Source organism: Excalfactoria chinensis, unplaced genomic scaffold, assembly GCF_039878825.1.
Source record: "Excalfactoria chinensis isolate bCotChi1 unplaced genomic scaffold, bCotChi1.hap2 Scaffold_84, whole genome shotgun sequence".
Taxonomy (NCBI): domain Eukaryota; kingdom Metazoa; phylum Chordata; class Aves; order Galliformes; family Phasianidae; genus Excalfactoria; species Excalfactoria chinensis.
Window position 1 is genome coordinate 244,215 of NW_027315716.1, and position 20,772 is coordinate 264,986.

Here is a 20,772-nt window from a genome sequence, read left to right on the forward strand (position 1 = left end):
AAGTGGCAGGAGTGCTCAGTTTTATTTGTAGAATGTGACGTCTCTCTTAGCATCTCTCCACATCATCTCCATGGGCTGATGCTCATTCTGTCCATCGAGCCAGGAAAGGCTGATGGAACATAAGGATGCTGCTCACAAACCTACTCATCTCCAAAGCTACAGCACAGCAGTCTCAGTGCTGTGTCAATATATACAGCTTGTCTCCCATTTCTCTGGTCATCCCTATCCTAACGGTAGGAAAATGAACAAAAGGCAGGAATTCCCATGTTTGGTCCTCTTTCTTGTAAAGTCCCCTCTGCAACACCCCGAGCATGCAGTGCAGCTGTGAGCCTCCAGCCTATGCAGCACCCTGAGCAGCAAAAGGCCCCTGTGCTGCTGGGGGTCTACTTCCCCTTCCCCACATCTCCCTACAGCTGCCTGAGCAACTCTCCGGGCAGGCTGAGTGCTGAGCCTGGCTGGCGGCTGAGTCCTTGCCCTGGCACAGTGACCTGGGATGCAGGGATCCTGGCTCTGCAGGACATATTTACACTTCCATAGGGACAGGATTCAGCTGAATCCATTCAGGCATCTTATCCTGAGGTTGTAGTCCTGGCTCCTGGAGGGGATTCAGCTCCCTCCCATGCCTCCCACACACCCAGCCAGACCAGCACTGACCACACATCTGGCCACAAGCAACTGGCCCCCTGCAACCCTCCTCTTGCACAGCCTTCTTTCTCCTCCATTGGCATTCATTCCCATCTTTGCCTGTTGCAGTCACTCTCCAGTTATCAGCTCTCACTGACTACATTTCCCTCTTGGATCCCCAGTGCTACCCCCGTGCTGGCTGTACCTCCCTCTCCCTGACGGAGCTGCCATCTGTGTCACACGGGTTGTGCTGCACTCGGTGACATCTCGGTGTCTGGTGTAAGACAAAATACCCTTAAATAGGACATCTCCTTTTTTGTTTCAAGCGATCCTTGAAACCTTCATCTGCAACACAGAGACCTCCCTAAGGAGCAGTTCAGGCCTGGAAGACTTGAGGGAAATGACTTGTTAGGTCTTTCTGCACTGTAATGAGCCCCACAGCGTATGTGGTGTCCATGAACTTTGGGGACCGAGGGAAGACTGCTGTAAGCAAATGATGGAGGTGCAGTCAAAATGCTGTCCAGAAATGTTAGAGAGTGTTGGAGCTGTAATTGGTCCCTGTGGGGCCATTACCAACAAAGCCTCCCCACAGCTGTGTTAGAGCAGATAATTGGAGGCTGTGATTACAGGCAGGCCTTCATCTTTTTTGCTTAGCACCACTACTGTGGGGAAGTGGGCTACAAACTTCAGTTCAAGATGATGAGCACAGCACCAATAGATGGTAGCCTGACAGTCACACCTGGTTTGACTGTGATGTTGTTGGCTATTCTCAGTTGGCAAAGCATGAAGAGAAGTTTGTTACTGTCAGACTTTAGCTCTTTCTACTGCCACTATTGATGGAGGGTAGTAAGGGACACCAGAAACTCCTTGAATAACTTCTCATTTTGCAGTTTTTCATATACAGTCAGTTGGCCATGAAAACCACGGAGCCCATTGGCTGTGTGCTACACCACGTCAGTTTCTAGGAAGCTGGTGAAACATTAGGGCAAGTGATTCTCTTCTTGAGATACTCCTTTAAAGAATTAAGAATAATATGTATTGTTGTCCAGGCTGAGCTGCTTACAGTAGACTCCCACAGTGACATCCACTTTATTTCCTTGTCCCTTACACAGAGGCTTTCAACCATGTCATTGCTAACTGTAAGCTCCATTCTATCCAGCCCACCACATACAGCACCCCTATTCCATCTTACCTGCCCTGCATCTCTGGCCTGGAGAGCCCAGAGCCACCCATCACACACAGCACACCCCTCACAGGACCACGTCTCATGCTGACGGTGGTGAAGCACACAGGGCCTCCAACTTTGGGTGCCAATGTGAAAAACCAATAAGGCATAACAGCCTCGCACATGGGCACCTGGGGGGCTGCTTGTTCCCTTGGGAGCTCTTGTTTGTGGCTGTGTGGAAAAAGGGCCTTTCCTCTTGGGAGGAGTATAGGAGTGTTGTCAGGGCCTGCAGAGAAGCAAAGACGAAGGATAAATCTCACATGGAGCTGAAGATGGTGAATGAGATAAAGGATAATGAGACGATCTTCCTACTGGTTTTAATTTCTCTTTGGTTTTCCTCTTTTTCTCTGAAAGCTGTTAGTAACTCAAGCCTTATGTGGTATTTGAATAAAGCATATGGCTTAGACAGATACGATTGTGAGAGGGCCAACGCATACAGGAGAAGCATTTTGTAGAAATCTCCTAAAGAAGCTGATTTTTTATTTCACTTGTGTATGAGGGTCGTTTCACCTTCATGTAACTGGGGGGACTGTGAATCTGGTTGTCTCTGCCCCAATTCATGGGCAGGACGTGACCGCGTTGAACGAACTAGAGAAGGAACGTGGCTGGTAAAGGGCCATAGAAGTGATTCTTTCAGCACAACCTGTCAGGTCATCCCTCGCCTGCGATAGTTGTGCTGTGGTGCCAGAGACCTCCATCAGGACTGTGTGATCAGTCCTTGCTGTTGTGTCATGAGCAACAACTGGTGAGACTGCAGAACCATCAAAGTAAGGCAGTGCCAGGGTGAGTGCCAGTGCAGGAGTCGAGGTGAGTGTCTGCAGCACGCAGGGAAAAGGAAGCCAGTGTAGGACTGCTTAGAACAGCCTTGGGTGGAGATGGCAAGAGCGCTGGCAAGGCTGGAGGGCCCCAGCAGGAAACCAAGCTCTTTGTCCTCTTTGCTGCAGCAGTTGTGTCTGCCTCCACCCCTTCCTAGACCTCATTTAAGGGTAATCTCTTGCTGGAGATCCCTGCCTACCTGAGGCTCTCCAGAGGCAGGCAGCTCTGCTGCATTTGGGCTTGTTCTCATTTGCTGTATCCAAAGACTTTGCCCCCCTGCTGTTATCATCTCAGCATAGCATTACAACAAGCATAGGCTGCACAAGGACTGCCATTGTGAATGTGGTTTATTAGCTAAAAATTTAGCAAGTATTACCCTGCTCTAATATCATTTCATATTATTTTTCCAGCAGTAAGAGGAAATCAAGAAATCACTTCAGAAGCACATGAAAAAACAGTGTGAATCGATGGTCTCTCATGGAAAAGAGTGTTCCAATGGTGTCTACCCAACTAGTGCTATGATAACATTTTTTCTCCTTTCTTACATCACACACCTCCCAAGCTCCGAGCCATGCGGTAGGCAGGATGTTGGGTGTACACACTGGACTTGGTGATACAGCACCAGATTATGTCTTCTGGAGTAATTGATTTGAAAAGTATGGAAAGTGTTTGCCATCCTTACTCAGAACACATACTATCCTACTCTGCAAGAAACCCCGAGAAGAATTTATAGGATTATTCAATGAGCGAGGTACTATTCATGGTGAGTAAACGTGGTAGAATGAACTTGTTACTGATTACGAGCAGCTTTCCCTCACTTACGCTGCTGTAAATTTAAATTAACTCCACTCAGTCGACGGCGAATAACTGATATAAAAACAGAGTAAGAGGAGAATTAGTCTGTAAGTATGTCTAGAATGAATAAACAGCAAAAAATTGCTGGCGTGTAGAACTCCCCCTTGAAGCTTAGCTGCAAGGTTACTTTTATAACTGATATTTTCATTCTTGGAGGGGCTGCACTGCTGCTCAAAAAGGAGGTCTATACTGAGCTGCTACGTGCTAAAAACACCCATGGTTTGCAGAATCCCACTGAGTTTGGGACAGTCCTTGGGCACAGCCCAGCAAGCGAGGGCAAGCAGCTCTCCTGTGCAGTGCCCTGCTGTGCGCTGCTGGCTTGCAGCTGTTTTTTCACTGGAGGATGCTGGGCTGACACAGGAGGGGAGTGATTTGAACACTGCCTCCCCTTCCTCACAACCAATTCAGCAGATGCTTTATAAGAGCAAACAGAAGCTCTTGTCTTCAGCTGGGAGGTGTCTGCTCCTTCCTGGCTCCCCAGAGCAAGCGTTGCATTCAATTATATTTGTATGGCAGTTCCCACTGTGGGGTTTGGAACAGGCCAATGCCTCTAATTACCAACACAAAGCTATTACAATAGTAATAAATATTAAATATAATCTGCAGAGATCTCAGGATGCCTTTCTGGTGGCATATTTTTTATGCTCATGACTGTATCTCCTGGATGTCGTTTAATTTTAGCTCTGCCTTTTAGATTTTGAGAACAAAAAACCTGCCTTCCTCCCTCTGTGATGCTGACCACAGACCCTGCTCTCACCTGAACTCTGGCCGTGGCTTTTCCTGCCCCACTTAACCCCCTCCCCTCCCTTCCCCCAAGCAGTGGGTTGGGGAGGGTGCCATCACCTCTGGAACTTGCAGATTAAAAGGCAAAAAACTGACAGTAAACTGCCAGTGGCTCATTTACTGTTGACGGTGAGTCAATCAAAATCCTGCTTTCCCTCTGCTTCCTGGCTTTCCCTCCTGTGTGACTTCATGACCCAATTTCTGATGTGTTCCACACTGTTACTTTCTTCCCCTCAGAGTTTAATTGCTTCTGTTTCACATTTGGGTGCTGAAAAGTTGTCAGAAGCTGTACAATCCCCTCCAGCAACAGATCCTGTTTATATTGCTGTAAGCTATGTTTTGCAGTGATATGATAAGTAACAAAAGGGAGAAAATTAAACAGAAATGCACATCTCTTTGTATAAAACCCTGTTATCTGCCAAGTTTTACTCTGAGGGTCACCAGAAATGCTAGCACAGTGTAAGGAAGCCTCCAAGTCTGCCTGCACAGGGCATTCTGAAAGCAGCACCACAGCAACTTGCCTTACACCAGGGACAGCATTTACCCAAACAGAGGTCAGTCTCAGGACTGAGCATCCACAGTGTGCAGAGGAGGAGGGAGAGCAGCAGGAGGAAGGCTGGAATTTAGAGAAGAAGCTGTGGCAACAATTTAGAGCAGAGGTTGTGCTGTGATCATCTAAGGATGTCAATAAGGTGAATAGCTTTTAAAATACCAATCATTGTAGCTGGAGGGGAGAAAAAAAAGAGGAAAGCTTTTGGGCACATAAACCCACCTTGAATGACATTTCAACTCTCCTCCCATTTTCACAGGATCTGAAATAGACCCATTTCTTCTCTGTCAGGATCCCATGCCTTTTTTGTTGATATTTTTCTACCTCTTTTTGTCTTGAATACATATCTGAACTTTTATTTGCTGGAAACCACCTATGCAGTAAATGAAAATGGATACCTAAAGTTACCAAGTGTTTTATTTACTGAAAGATATTCCTGGTGCAGAGAATGCTTGATGAAACTTTTGGTATTATTTGTGTCAGTATTTTAAGAATTGAAATTATCCAGAAACACTCATACGAATCAGAAAGCCGAGGTCCTGGAACAGGCTGCCCAGGGAGGTTGTGGATGCCCCATTCTTGGAGGTGTTCAAGTCCAGGTTGGATGGGGCCCTGGGCAACCTGACCTAGTAAACATGGAAGTTTGGTGGCCCTGCCAGGCAGGGAGGTTGGAATTTCATGATCCTTGAGGTCCCTTCCAACCCGGGTCATTCTGTGATTCTATGAACTTCCTTTGCTATCTGATAGCTAGTGATAGAAACAAAGCCAAAGTTGGAGGCAAAGCCCTACTGTACAGGAAAAAAGAAACTCCTCTAACGTGCCTGTGACTCTTCTGAGTCAGAGAGAAGTTGTTCACTGAGGGGGAGCTGAGGCCCTGGCACTGCTGCCCAGAGAGGCTGTGGGTGCCACATCCCCACAGGTGCACTCGACTCAGCTCCTGTTGCAGTGAATGGAGGCACAGGGAGGGATGTGGTTAGTACGTGACCATCTCCTTCCCCAGGCACAAAACAAGGCAACAGGGACAACGGCAGCAGCAGCCGTGATGGCAGACTGTCAGTGAGGAAGAGCTTGAGGAGCTGCAGCTCCTGGCTCACCGCAACCAGCCCAACATCCCCCAGCCGCTGAACACACTGTACGGGACAGGCACCTCTGGGCGTGCGCTGTATGGACGTGCTCTGCAGCCTGCCTAGCGCACGGCAGGGGAAGAAGCACGGTGGTGGCAGCGCTACGGGGAGACCTGCCGTGCTGCAGCGCGTGCCTCCGGTCCCGCTGCCGGGCACCACCGGGTGCGGTCTGGCTCCGTCCTCTCTGCACCTCCCTGCGGGCGCCCGCCTGATTCTCTGCCAGGCTTTCACACGTCTCGATCCGTGGGATCGGTCCCTCTCTTTCGGGGCTGCCCGGCTCAGCCAGGAGCTGCTCCTCGAGACCGGGCGCGTTCCGCTGCTCGCGGTCAGCCGCCGCTTCTCACCGCCCAGCAGCGCCCCACCGCCACGCTGACTCCGGAGGACGGCTCAGTTCTGCCCCTGCGCTGGCTTCGCCTGACCGCCCGGCGTCCCCCGAGGCACGGCACAGGCGGCGGCGGGGACGCGGGGCGGCGGAGCAGCGCTCGACCCGCACGGAGCTCCGCAACTCGCGCCGTCATAGCGGACCGGCGTCGTCATAGCGGACCGGCGCCCGCAAGCGCTATTGGCGGAGAAGCCGCGCTCGGCCCCGCCTCCTCTGCGCTCCCATTGGTCGGTCCGCCGAATGGGGCGAGCGCTGCCTGCTGGGGTCTTTCCCTTTCGCCCGTGAGGTCGTGGCGCCCTCGTGACGTCATCACCTCGCAGCCCGTCCGGATCCGTCCGCAGGGTCTTTGCGTCCTTAGGCAGATCGTAGGAGGATGCGAGAGCTGAGGGGCGATGGGGGGGAGGAGCATCCTGCCGTGGCACCGGGAGCCTGGGGACAACGTGCTTTGGGTGCCGGCACGAAACTCCTCCATCCGTCAGCACAGGAGCAGCAGTTCTTGCCGCAGCGGCAGGAACTCAGCGCAGCCCTGCAGAGAGTGGCCCAGAGGCACAAGAAGAAGATGACATCCATCGAGTGTGAGCGCCCAGCAGTGTCTGCAGCCTGCGAGGTGAGCGGGGCTGGGAAGAGGAAGCTGTAGGAGTCCTGGGGAGGGACGCACAATGGCAGCGTTAGTGGCAGGATGAGCTGCTTCCTCTTCCCCTCCTGACACCGTGCACTGGTTTCCTTGGAGAAGCGCCCCACAAGCCAGACCCCGCTGTCACATCTGTGGGGTTCCACAGTGCACACAGACATGGGGACGCCGTGTGCTGGGCTCATGACAGCAGCACTCGGGCGCTGTGGGCAGGACGAGGGTGGCGGTCTGCTTCTCTTTGTAACCTCAGCCAGGCTGTCACTCTCGGGATAGAAAAAGCATTTCTTAGCCATGATCTGCTTGTGCGCGGCGTCCTTCTCTCACGTAGAGCTTTGCTAGAAAACTCCTTCTCTTTCTGTCTGTTATTGCAGTTGCCAGCTGCTGGTGGACCTGAGCCATAAGAGACTGAGCAAAACCTCGAGCGATGGTGAGTGTGCTTGTTTGCTGTACCACGCTGTGCCAGGCGTTTGCTCCATTCAGATAAACATAGGGAGTGTGGATGGGTCAGGATTAGTCAGTCTTTTTTTTTTTGAGTGGTGAATTTGTAGCTTCTTTCCATTTCCTCCTTCTAGAAGATAGTGCCCCACACGTCTGTGCTTCTCCTGCTTGAGAGTGAATGGAAAATGCAACTGAATGTCAGTACCCAGAGGAAGTATTTTTCCAGATAAGCTCTCTGGGCGTACTGCTCCCTCCTGGTTCAACCCACAAGGTTCCACCCGTGCAGTGGTTATTCCTGTGCCTGTTTCCCAAAGCCCAGGCTCCATGAAGGTCAGCGCTGTGTTGGTGTTGACCTTGACTGGAACAGAGTTGGGTCGGAGGAGGCAGTGTGATCTCACAGAGATGGCACTGAGCAAGAGGCAGGAGAAAGCTGTTTGTGAATGGCCAGTTTGAGCCAAACACAGCATGTCGTGGTGTGTTGTAGAAGCACGGAATGGTTGGTGTTGGAAAGGACCTCTGGGCCCATCTGGTCCAGGCCCTGCTGCAACAGGGCCAGCAGAATTGGTGCCGAGGGCCACATCCTGGGCTTGGAGATCACCTAGAGGAAACTCTGCAGCCTCTGTGGGTCTCTGTGCCAGTGCTGCAGCACTTACACAGTGCAGGAGTGCTCCTGATGTTTGGTGGCAAGCTCTGGTCCTGGCACTGGGCTCCACTGGATGCAGCCTGGCTACATTCTCTCTGTCCCTCCCTGCATGGATTGATGGCCATGGGTGGGATCCTCCTGAGCTCCCCTTCTCCAGACTGAGCGGCCACTTCTCTCAGGCTGTTGTCATAGAAGACGTCTTCCAGTCCCTTCACCATCTTGGTAGCCCTCCATTTCCAGTGTGTCCAGCTGTCTCTTGTACTGGGAGCCCAGACCTTGACACTATTCTCCAGGTGCAGCCTCACCAGTGCCGAGTAGAGCAGAAGTAATGGTGCTGAGTAATGGTCCTTACCTGCTACAAGAGAAGTAGCTAGGGCTATGATGGTAGCACACTGCTTTATGACTGACACGGAGAACTGCTAGGAAGAAGGCCTGGTGGGACTGGACACAGATGCAAGGTGGTCCAGCTTTTGTTTCACTGCAGACTCTGTGGGCAGCAGCATGGAGATATATTCTCCATATAGTTGTGCCCCTGTGGCTTCTTTCTGATGTGCCTGGGAAGTCTCCCTAGAATAGGCTGCTGCGTGAGACAGAAGTCTGATACAACATCACTTGTGTGGGTGGAGTTTTACTATCTCTGTGTTCACGTCTTTTATGTGCTTTGTTTTGTTTTAATTCAACTCTCTGTGTGCACGGGTGCAAGTCTGCCTTTGCTAAATCCTTTTCTTGTGGCCTTAGGCAACAATGAAGGGGATCTCGAGTTTCAGCGCTGAGCAAGAAGCACAGCACTCAGGAAGGCCATGAAGGGCTTTGGTAAGTTGATCTCCCTCCGCAGGTCAAGCTGTTTTGTTGTTTTTTTTCCCAGCACTGGGAATGGCAGCTCGGATGGTTTGTTCGAGGGAAGCGCAGCTGCTTGTATTGCTCTGCTGCACAACTGCCCTAAAAATAGTTGGGAAGAGGAAACACAGCTGCCTTTCTTATGTCCTGAAATACGGCTCCTCTGGTGGAGCGGGTCCTGGCAGCTTTGTGTGCATGGATGTGGTCCTGGGGCTGTTGAGAACTGGCTGTGGAGGGGACTGGGGGCGGCACAAGACCAGAGGGCAGTTCTGATTCTTGTGCAAGCAGCCTGACTGGCTTCCATTTGTTTCCTGCAGGCACGAATGAAGAAATCATCATTGACATCTTGACCAAACTAAATGTTTCCCAGCGTCAGCAAGTTCTGATCACCTAAAAGGTCTACAGAGATGTGTGAAGGTGGTTGTGTCGCTTGGGTGAAAAGTGACAAAGGACCCAATCTCCATAAGACAAAGGTCGGTGGAGAATTTCCTTGACCAAGGTAGTTTTGGTTTTGTTCAGTTCAGTGCAGTTGTTGATGCAAGGAGGGTTAGAGCCTAAAGAGAAGAGGTGAACAGCTCGGTTCTGTCTGTCCTGGAAGGCCGTACCTTCTGCCACCTCCTTCCTCCTCTCTTGGCTTTCTAGGATTTGATTGGTGACTTGATGTGGTTGCTGAGTGGGAATTTTGAGAGGGTGATGGTTGGGATGATGACTCCCACCGCCACGTCTGATGTGCTTGAACTGAGGAGGGCTGTGAAGGTTTGGAAATCTTTCTTTTGTATTGTTGAAGTTCAGGCCAAGGACTTACTGCTTTGCTATGAATGTCTTCTTAATTTATTATTAACGCTTAAGGAAACCTGATTGCATGTCTGGAGCAGCTGTTGGTATCTTAAATCTTGCCTTGGCGATTCCTGGGAGCAGGAACAGATGAAGGCTGCCTGATGGAAATTCTGGCTTCTCGCACCAGTGAAGAGATTCGTCTCATTCATGAGAACTCCAGGCTTTATAAGTAGTGCGAAAGGCCGGGCCTTGTCCTGCTGCCTGACAGTCAGTTTGTGTGTGTGCAGGCAGGTGTGAGGAGGAAGGAATCTGGGGAGCTTGTAGGTGTGACATGTTGGCCAACCTCGCTGTGGCTGTTTGTTCAGAGTGGAGCCAGACTAGAATTTCACCGGCAACTGATGTAAATGAAATGGGGAGGAGCGTTCTGTCTGTCAGCAGGACGTATGGCTCTCTTGCCAGTTTCTTACTGTCTGTGCTTCTTAATTGGAGGCTGTAGCACTAATGATGATGAATGGACTGCTGCAGTGATGCTGAGAGCCCTGGGCACAGTTCAGTACTTAGCTAAGTTACAGCTGGCAAACGTTGTGGGAGGCACCCAGGTGGTGGCTCTGCTTCCAACAGATGCCGTGTGCGTGTGTTCTTGCGAGAGTATGGCTGCTCCCTTGAGGATGACATCGTATCCAACGCATCTTCCATTTTTCCAAGTGTCCTTGTGTCACTTGCAACAGTGAGCCAAGCGAAAGGGAGAGGGGAGAAGGGATTGAATCTTCTTGTGGGCGCAGCTCTGTGCTCATTGGTGAGGAGCTCCAGGCTGGCTTTTTCTCACCCTGCGTGTCTCATGGCCTGCTCCTCAAACCCATCTTCTGCAGGGAGGGGATTCTGACTCTGGGTGTGCATGAATGCCATGGGCTCTTTTCTAAATGTCCCAGTAAAGTGGGCTGCTGCTTCTTTCAGAAGGAAGCCCAAAGCACATTTGAGATGTGTCACTGTGTTTGTAAGCTAGTATTCCCTTTGAAGGACTCCATTAGCCATCTCCTGCAGCTGTTTCTGAGTGGGGAATTCTCAAGGGTTGCTTCCAGTAGATGCTGTGGTGAGCTTTGTCTTCTGTCCTTGTACCTTTGCAGGGTAACAGAGATGAGGGAATGTATGTGGATGATGCTCTTGCTCAGCAGGATGCTGGGGTGTGTAGGAACGTGATTCCTTGCAAGAGCAATCTATTCTTGTGCATGTGATGTGTGGTGAAGAGAAGCCAACCCGTGAAATGGGAATAAATGGGTTCTGGTCTCGTTTGCAAGTCTCTTAACGAGAAGCCTGTCGGTAGACTGGTTACTTGGCAGGGGCAATGACATTTCAGCTGTGAGTTGCCATGCCTGGTTGTGCTTGTTGGAAAATATCCATGATCTGGACAAGTATGTTCCAGCAGTTCTCTAGCACCAATGAATTAAAGATCTCGTGTATACCCAGTCTTCTCCATGAGCCTTACTTTGTCAGCCATAATAAGTGCCTGTACGAAGCGAGGGAGAAGAAATGGGGAACAGATGAGGTGCAATTTATGTCTGTCCTCTATACATGGAACAGGCATCACCTCCTGAGAGGTAGGACCCCTCCCCAGCGTCCTGGGTTTTTCTTCCCTTCCTTGTTTGTGTGTGATGCTTGTGTAGGAGCTTCATAGGTGTTAAGTGCAAGCTCTTCTGGGTCAACAGGTGTCTTAGCGAGAGCCCCATTGCATCCATTCCCTTCGGTCTGTTTTATTCCCTTCTGAGACTGGAAGGGATTTCAGAAACCTAAGTACAATTTGCTGCTGCTCTAGCATGGAAAGCAGAGATCGTGGAGTGTGACCACCATTGGGGCAGGGGGGAGAGGAGCTGAGAAATTCATCTGCCAGGTCTTGAAAATGGGAACAGTTGTTGTAGGCCAGTTAGTAAGCATGTTAGCAATGGAAACGAATTATTCTAGTGGGAAGGTCCTGATTTAGCTGGCAGTGCTGCAGGAATGATAGGATGTTCATGCAGCACGTGAGGAGCTTGTTCTTGCAAAGTGGTCCTTTGGATCTCTCTGACTCACTACCATGGACTCTTCCTCCTAGTTTTTGATGTGTACAGAGGCATTGCTAACAAGGACATAACAGACAGTATTAAATCTGGGAGGTCAGGAGAAGATGCTTTGCTGGTTGTGGGTGAGCGCTCTGCTTTTAAACCTTGCACGCAGAGTAATGAAATGATGAGAGGTGCTGTGTGTCCCCTTGAGTGGCTGTTACAGGTTTCAGGGGGTAGACGTGGTTTGTCTTTGTTTATGTGCTCAAAGCCGGGCTGGGTGGGACTTGGAGCTCCCTGGTGTAGAGGGAGGTGTCCCTGCCTACTGCAGGTGGTTGGAACTGTGTGATCTTCGAGGTCTCTTTATACCCAAACCATTCTCTGCTCCCAGCTTCACACCTACTGCCTGCCCTTCTCTGTTCCCTGCTCGTGCCCTCCAGGCTTTTCCTCCCCTTGCTGAGCAAGGCCATGCCCGGTAGCTACCCTGGATCCTCCTCCGCTCTTTGCCTTCCTCCACACGGATGCTTGCTTCTGGCCAGCACTTCAGCCACTGCCAAGCCTATGCACCTCATCTCTTGGGGAGACAGCAAGGTGGCCTGGAGCGGCCCACAGCTCCTCCCGGACATGGCTTCTCAGCTGTGCTTCAAACCCAGAACCCAAAGGAGTTCCTCTCACATTCTGGCCCAGATTCTTTTCCTCCCATGCAGCTCCTGTGGCAGCAGGGGCACAGCTCTTCCCACATTCCTCCATTCCTGCAAGTTTGCTTTTTTCCATTCTTTGCCTTGCTTTGCTTTGCTGTGCTATGGATAGCTTTCCTACTTGCTTTCTCTATCTTTGTTGCCATCCGTTGCTTTTTATCCTCTTTTTGCCTCCGTGTTTCATGATTTTCCCTTCAGCCTTTGTTCCAGGAATGTCCTTATGGCCAAGCCAGGTGTTGTCACGGGTACAGGAAATGCTGCCGGCCATCCTGTAAGCTGGCAGATGATCAGCAGCAGGTGTTTAAGTCACCCAGCCCCAGGCATCTCACTGACATCTACCTGATGGCGCTGGAAGGGCTGCACTGCCCACGGCCACTGATTCCTTACTTCAGCACGTGGCAGACCTCAGTAATGCAAATGACTGATAAAGCAAGCGTCAGCAGTTTGCAGTGCGCTGATGTTAGAAAGGCTTCAGGGAGCGGCAGCGCATTCCTGTGTGCAGCAGTGAGGAAAACAGAGTAACAAGAAGGTATACATAAAGGTACTAAATTAATTTATTAATGACTTACTCCTAACACTAACATCTAACAGTATAATGGGCAAAAGCCCAACTGGATGAAGGGAAATGGAATCAGAAGGAAACCGGCAGTTGGCTGCTCTTTCTTCTCCTCCCCTCCCATTCCAGGAAAGCAACCACGGCCTTCCAGACTTTGCTGTCTTATTCCACGATGAGAGGGGTTGTGTAGAGGGAATGCCGGATCCCAAAAGTGGAGGCAGGCGCCTGGGGCTTGATCAGCGTCACCTGGAAGGGCAGAAAGGAAAGGCAGATCAGCAAGGGCCCTTCTTTGCTGCCCTTGCTCCCTGCTGTCCTGCACCCCTCCCAATCCCAGACAGTCCCAGTGCAGAGCCGGTGCAGCTCCCTGCTAGAGCAGAGCTGGCTCAGGGAGGTGTGCTGGCCTTACATGTACTCTTATGGGCCCCTCCTGTCTCAAAGAGGGCTGGCTGTGCACCTGGGACCTCACAGCTAACTCTCCTATGCTGGGGGTGTGCTGCTTGGAGCCCCTCTGAGCTGCATCCCCCTCAAAGAGCTTGTGAAGGACCAGCACGGCCCATTAAAGGTAATAGGAGCAGAGGGAGGAAAAGCTGCGTGCTGCGCTGTTCCTCACTTCCTCTACTTGGAGGTGGCACGAGGGCAAGGAGCAGGCCTGCTGTCCTGCACTTGGTTCCTGCAGCCAGAAGCTGTTTGGCTGGATGAAGCCTCAGGGAAAGGGGGAGAGGCATGAAGGCTGTGCTTGTGAAGCAGAGGGGAAGAGCTGAGCAGCTGCCTTACCCGGCCTACGCTGTAGTCTGCTGGCCCGGGCTTCACTGCTTTGCCCTCTCCATGTTTTGGTCGGGCTGGCATCGTGTATGCGGGCGCCCTGGTCTTGTACACATCCACAGCCACTTTGGGGAGCGCCGCAGGACCTGGAGTCTGCAAGAGAGGCATGGCCACACGGGGCTGGGGTCACATTCAAGGCTCTCTCTTTCCCTGGAAGGCTGCATTAAGCAAAGTTGCAGCAGGGTTGGAAGCCCCTGTGGCTCAGGGAGAGCAGCCCAGGTTCGGACGCTAACATGGAAAAGAGGAGCAGCGGAGCTCACCTTGGCAAGGTCCTCGTCAAAGCGACCGCGCTGGCTCCTTCCCCTCATGGAGTAGCAGGGGCTGGCCGATGTGTAGGCTGTGTTGGGCCCCATCAGCCTGGGCAGCGTGTAAGTGCCAGGACCTGCAGGAGGAGCAGCAGAGAGTGTGTGCGTGAGGGGATGGAGGAGATGGAAGCAGCAGCGAGGGGCAGCCTGCCCAGCCGGCTGGTGGGAAGTGGAGGGACATCTTGCCCCTCTGCCAGTTCCTGCCTCTCCTCTGACACAGGGCCAGTGCCAGCAGCTTCGAGCATGAGCAGCTGGAGACGCTGCTGGCCGAGAGGTGGTGGTCATGTAAGAAAGCTTGTGGCCCAGCGCCGCATCTTGCCGCACAGGCCATGCAGTAGGCCCTCTGCTGGTGCTGAGCAGCAGCCCGTCCCTGGAGGATGCTCAGGCTGAAGGGTCTGCCTTTGCCAGGGTCACGTACCTGGAGGGCGGTCTGTCCGGAGGGGCTCCCGCCGGAAGGCCATGGACTGCACCAGTGGGCACTTGAAGACGTGCCTGTTGGCAGCTTCGGTGCGGTAGTCACCTGGGACAGAGGAGGAAGAAAGCTGTGAAGGGCTGGTCTCCTTCTGCAGCCAGAAAGGGTCCTCTGAAGAGCTGCAGAATTGCTGGGGGACACAGGCAGCACGCGGGGACACTTCTCTGTGCCCCGCCACTATGTCCTGCCTTGCTGTCCCCCCTGTCAGCCCCCTGCTCCTTGTACTTTTCAGACATAGTGCCTTGTGCCCTGGGCCCATGGTGCTGGGCAGCTGTCCTTCTCCGAGGGCATTTATCGCTGCTCAGAGCAGCTCATGCTCTCTCAAAAAAGACCTACAGCTCCATCAGGGCGTGAGCTGACCCCGGGCAAATGTGCTGCGTGCTCGTGTTGTCTGGGAGAAGTGCTGCAGCAGTGCTACTCACTCGGTCCGGGGGTGACGGTGGTCTTTGTCGTGGGTCGTCCCCGGAGGTGGGTGCCTGGAACCACGTACTTGCCATTCCTAGTGATGGCCGGCTCCACAAAGTAGCAGGGACCTGGCCCACAGCTCTCTGCCGCAGGCCGTTTGGTCCCTCTAAAGGTGTAGGCGGGGGCACGGTTTTTGGTGGGGCTGTGGCCCACGTAACCTAGGAGGAAAAGCAGAAGAGAGCACACCCCTGTGCAGCTGCATGTTTTGAGCTCCTTTGGACCCAGACCAGAGGCGGGCCCCTTTGTCCTCGGGTCACAAGGAGCAGCGCCAGCAGCATTGGCCTTCCTCGGCCAGGCCTGGCTTGCAGCTGCGCCAGAGAGCCAGGAGGCTCTGCCAGAACGGGGCAAGGCTGGGGAGCTGCTCTGCCCCTCTGACCAGCCCTGGGGACGGTCGCTGTACCTGTTGTCCCCGGGATGGAGTACTGGGGCCCGGGGCTGGGGAACTGGGCCGAGATGAGGCCACGTGGGCGATGGGGTCTCCAGGTCCCCACCCAGGCTCCGTCCATGCTGGCAGGCATGTGCCTCCAAACCTAAAGGCAAGAGCAGAGCAGTTCCTGACGGGGGTTCCTGAGCAGGAAGGGCCGGCAGCAATTTCTCCTGCTCACTGCCAGTCCCATGCTACACGCCCCTCACACACACTGCAGCCAAGCCCGCATCCTGCAGCTGGGCTCTGCAGCCTGAAGTGTGCAGGAGCTCTCCCTCACCTCTCTGAGCCTTGGAGGACGAGCGCGATGAGGCTGAGCTGCTCTGCTGCTGGGGCTGCTCTCAGGCACAGGGCACGGCGAGCGGCTGCGGGCAGCACAGCTCACAAATGAGGTGCCTGGAGCCAGTGGCCGGCTGTCCTTGGGGAGGGCCCGGCGTCGTCATGGCAGCACATTGTGACAGCACACAGGCTCCGGGTGATGCCATCCGTGCTGTGACATCTCCTGGCTGGCCTGGAGCCGCGCCCTCCACGCCTTCTCGGCCTCGCACCCCAACCAGTAAGAAGTCGTAGCTCACACTGCTGACACCTGCAGATGGACCGAGCTCTTAGTTAGATCACACAGCAGAGCTCAGCTTGGTCCTGCTGGCTGTTCAGATTGGTAGTTTTTCTCTCGTTTTGTTTTTAATTGTTGGATTAACACGTGTGAATGGGAACTGCTGTGCAGTCAGGATTGGTCAGTTATGGAAATGTCACATGCCCAGAAGTGTTATGAAAACGTTTGTCCAGGCAGTGAGAGGTCCTGGTGGGACAGAAGGTGCAGCAGAGATGAGAATTACCTTTAGTGAGGCTGGAAAGGAGGAAAAGAGGAAAGAATGCAGCAAAAAGGGGGATAGATTTATCTCCAAACAATTCAGTAATCTATGCATAACCTGTCACGTGTGATGTCTGCATATTCCCCTAGAACATGCAACAATTTTCTGCTGCTTGTTGTTTGGAGCTCTCCTATGGCTTGATCAAGTTAGTCTTGATGCCAGCCACGGGTGCAGCTTTAGCCATTCTCAGCAGAATGGTAACAGAGGTTGCTCAAAGGGAGAGAGGAAAGGAGGAGCTAAACTGAAGCCAACACTTAGTTGCAAAGAGCTCTGCCTGCATTCCATGTCAGCACCCAGACACGAGCCGTACAGCCCTTGCTCTCAGCACACACACCTCTTCTCTTACCAGCTGCTTGCATCCCTGCGCAGCGCTGCTCAAAGCCCTCCTCCAGCTCTCCCTTCACAAAGCAATACGCAGTCTCTCCCCAGCCATGAGCTCTGGGCTGTTTGATGCCTGTGCCATCAGCGGGACCTGCAGAACAAACCTTGGCTTCAGAGCTTGGAGGAGACAAGCGCTCTGTCTAGGAACATTCACCATCTGAAGCACTTGAAAGCAGCGGCTTCTTGAAAGCCCTGGATCTGTGTGACACACCAGGAGATGCTCAACTCAAGCCGCAGCCCTCTCCACAATGGAAGGGCTCTTCACAACCGGCTGGAGGGGGAGCAAAGACGCACAGAGGTCTGACAGCTCTGAACCAAAGCAGGGCAGCTGCTGCTGCTGCAGGCAGTGCTTCCCGTGCCTGCCCAGCACGCAGCCAGCAGACAACGTTGGCGGCCGCCTGCTGCTCAGATAGAAGCACAAGTGCTGCTGGAGGAGCAGCGCAAAGCACAGCCTGAATCGCTGCTACCTTGCGCTGAGGAAAGTCTGCGATGCACCACGGCCTCACCTGCTGCCTTCTTGGAAGGGGAGGTTCAGCAGCAGCTCCACTTGTCAGCAAGTCCTCCAGAAACTTCCTTCTTTCTTCCTGAGCAGGAGACTGGATGCTGAAACCTTCTCCAACGTCATTATTAAACAGTACCTGGACCTGAAGCCCCAGGAGAAAACACAGTTCAGATCCAAGACCACAAAACAGTCATATTCTAGTCCAGTACAATTCCAATTCTGATTTAAATTTCGGGACTAGCATTTCACCCACCCTGCTATGGAAGGGGGAAGGGAGGGGAAAAGGGAAAGGGGAAGCGAGGGAGAACCTTCTAGTCCCACATGCCCCTGTAGCCTATTCTATAGCCCCATATCACCCTATGGCCCCATACACCCCTTTACCCTTGTATCCCACTAGAATCTTCCTACTGTCCCTCCTAGGGACACATACCCCCATAACCCTCCTAAAGCCCACCCAGAGCACCCTACAGGTCCCACTTAGAACGTCCCCCACAGCCTTATATAACACCCCAGCCCCCAAGCTCCCTATAGCCCCATGATCCCCCACAGCCCAGCATCACCCCTCTATCCCCTCCACAGTCCCCTATATCCTCCCCAGAGCTCCCGCTGTCCCATATCCTCCTATACCACTTCAATAGTTCCACACAACTTTCTAGAACCCCATAACCCTCCTATGGCCACTGTGAAGCGCCCCATAGCCCCATATACTCCTACATCTACCCCCGCAGTCCCCCTAGCACCCTACAGCCCCATATCCTCCTATAAGCCCCGCACAGCCCTATATCCCTCTACAGCCCCGACCGGTGCTCCCTACAGCCCCAGTTCTCTCCCAATAGCCCTCTTCACACATTTCTATATTTCCCCTTCAGCTACTGATATCCCCATATTCCCCTACAGCCACCGGCAGACCCTACATTGCGCTCACAGCCACCCATTTCCTCACATCCCTTGGTATCCCCACACAGCCCACTACAACCCCACTATATCCCCCACTATTCACCCCTATGTCCATCCCACTGCCACCCACAGCCCCGTATTACCCTATACCCCCCTGGCATAGCCCCATATTACTCCATACCCCCACGTTACCCTACAGACCCCCCACAGCCCCACATTACCCCACACCCCCCTCACCCTTCCCTTCCCCCCCACTCCTCCCCCACTGCCCCCTACACCCACATCCCACCTCAGCCCCGCCGGGCACCGCTTCCTCTCCCCGGCCCGGAGCCGTTCTCCCGCACAGCTCCGGCGCCGCCATCCTCAGCACCGCTCCCGTCGTGCCGCGGTTCCGTCTCGGTGCTGCCCGCACAGCTCTGGCAAGCAGCGGCTGCAGCCAAATGAGGGGAGAGCCGGGCGGCCCCGAGCCGCATGATGGCGGCCGTTCCCGCCTCAGCATGGAGCCTAAGCCAATCAGAGCCGTTGGCGCTGTCGCCGACCAATGAGACGGCGACACGCGTCGGCAATGCCGCTAACCAATGAGAACCCAGGGGAGGTCCGCATGAGCCTCTGAGCAAGGAGAGGCCGGCGCGGACCGGATGAGCAGCTGATTAATGAGAGATGGGGGGGTAGAACTGAGCTGCCGCTGACCTGCAGCTCTGGGGCTGCAGGCACTGCCCGGATGGGTGGCAGAAGTCTGAAAGGACAGAGCGGGAGGGGTCTGCATGAGTGGCTGATGGCTTTGGGGCCGCATCCCTCAAGGCTGAGCCAGGAGCCTGGGCTGTAATGCAGCCTTCCCCACAGACAGCTGAGCGGCTGCCCCGGGGCTCTCTGCTGATGTGGAGAGGGGCCAGCCCTGTGAGCTGGGGGACCCAGGGGAACCCTGCCAGGCCAAAAGCTGAACAGGAACCGGGGTGCCCTGCCACGCCAGAAGCCAAGCAGCCGGCACAGAGGGCCCTGCCAGACAAAAACCCGGCGGAGCCAGGGAAGCCCTGCCAGGCCCCAAACCTGCCAGGCCAAAAGGCGGCAGGCTGGCTGGGCGGGCCCTTCTGGGCCTGATCTTCTGTGCCCTTTGTCCGAGAAGTTGGAGTGAGCCCCAGGCCAGAAGTGGCTGCCTGGATGCTGTGTCTTGGGGCTCTGGAGACAGGCTGGGCTCAGCCCTTGAGAAAGATCTGGAATCTCTGATGAAAGCTGGCCGTCCAGACAGGGAAGCCCTGCATGGCCAAAACCCAGCTGGCAGACCCAGGAGTCCCTGCCGGGATAGAACCAGCTGGCTGGCCTGTGGGGTCCCTGCTAGGCCAAAACCCAGCTGTCCCAAGGCACCATACCAGGTCAAATGCCAGCCGGGTGGCTTGAGTGGGCCCTGCCAGGCCAATAGCCGGCCTGCTGGCACATGGGGTCCCAGCCAGGCCAAAAGCCAGCTGGCAAGGAAGGCCCTCGGGTGAAAGCCATCTGGTCAGATAGTTGCAGGGCACCAAAGGCCGACTAGGGAAGCCCTGCCAGGCCAAGAGCCTGCCGCCGGCCAGCAAACACTGGCAAGGCCAAAAGCTGGCTGGCCGGCTTGGGGATTCCTACCAGGCCAACATCCAGCCTGCCTGGGGCTCACTGCCTGGCAACAAAATGGCTGACTGACCCGCTGGGCCTGTGAGGCCAAAAGCCAGCCACAAAGTTGGGGGCTACCTTGTCAGGCCTGAAGCTGGTAATCCGGTTAGGGGGGCCCTGCCAGGCTAAAAGCCAGCTGTCTGGTCTGGGGGGCACTGCCAGGTCAAAGGCCTGCAGGCCGGGGAAGCCCTTCCAGGCCAAAAGCCTGCAGGCCGAGGTCCCTGCCAGGCCAAAACCCATCCTGTCCGAGGCTCCCTGCCAGGCTAGAAGCCGGCTGTCCGGCCTGTGGGGCCTGGGTTACCTTGCATTCCCTGATCACAGCTAGTGAAAGAAGTTTTCCTCCTTAGATTGTTGCTGCTGCTCTCTTTGTTTCCTTGTGCCCAGCTCCCATCTCCCTACCCCTTTCCCTATTCCCTTCCCATTTGTCGGGGGCCCCACGGCCCTACTGCCCCTCTTCCCCCACCCCTGTCACGGGCAGATTGATCCAGATAAAAAATGGCACCCGCTGACATCCTTTGTGCCCCGGGGCCGGTACCTTGGTCTTGGCTCTTGCCACGCTCCCTGCATGGGCTGCCTTAACAAGACACAATGACACTCGCACAGACATTGCTGAGGTTTATAAGGGATAGGGTTTATTAGGGTATATAAAGCCCGTGATGAGGTTTTATTGGCTGTTTCGCCCCTCTGCATTTCACTCTACATCTCCTTGTGTGGCCTGGAGAAGAGAAGGCTGCAGGGTGACTTCATTGCAGCTTTCTAGTACAGAAGGGGAGTTTACAAACAGGAGGGGAGTCAACTCTTTCAACGTGGGTAGGGTGTGCCCTTCCTGCGGGGTGGGGCTTTGGTCTTTGGAGCCGGACACCTGGGAGACCCCGCTTCGTTCCTTATGGGTGGCAGCAATCTGGCTCCCATGGTGGATGACTCCTTGGGTAGGCTGGTCTCGCCATGAGATGCTGCTGCTGCCATCTCTTCAGTGGGAGTCCCTGTTGCATCCTTTATGGGCGGCAGCAATTGAGCTC

The 20,772-nt window shown here is 54.0% G+C and overlaps 1 pseudogene; it reads right to left on the reverse strand.

Annotated features, from left to right (window-relative positions):
- Positions 1-13,079: 13,079 nt before the first annotated feature.
- Positions 13,080-20,772, reverse strand: part of LOC140265315 (ciliary microtubule associated protein 1A-like) — an 84,869-nt pseudogene continuing 77,176 nt past the window's right edge.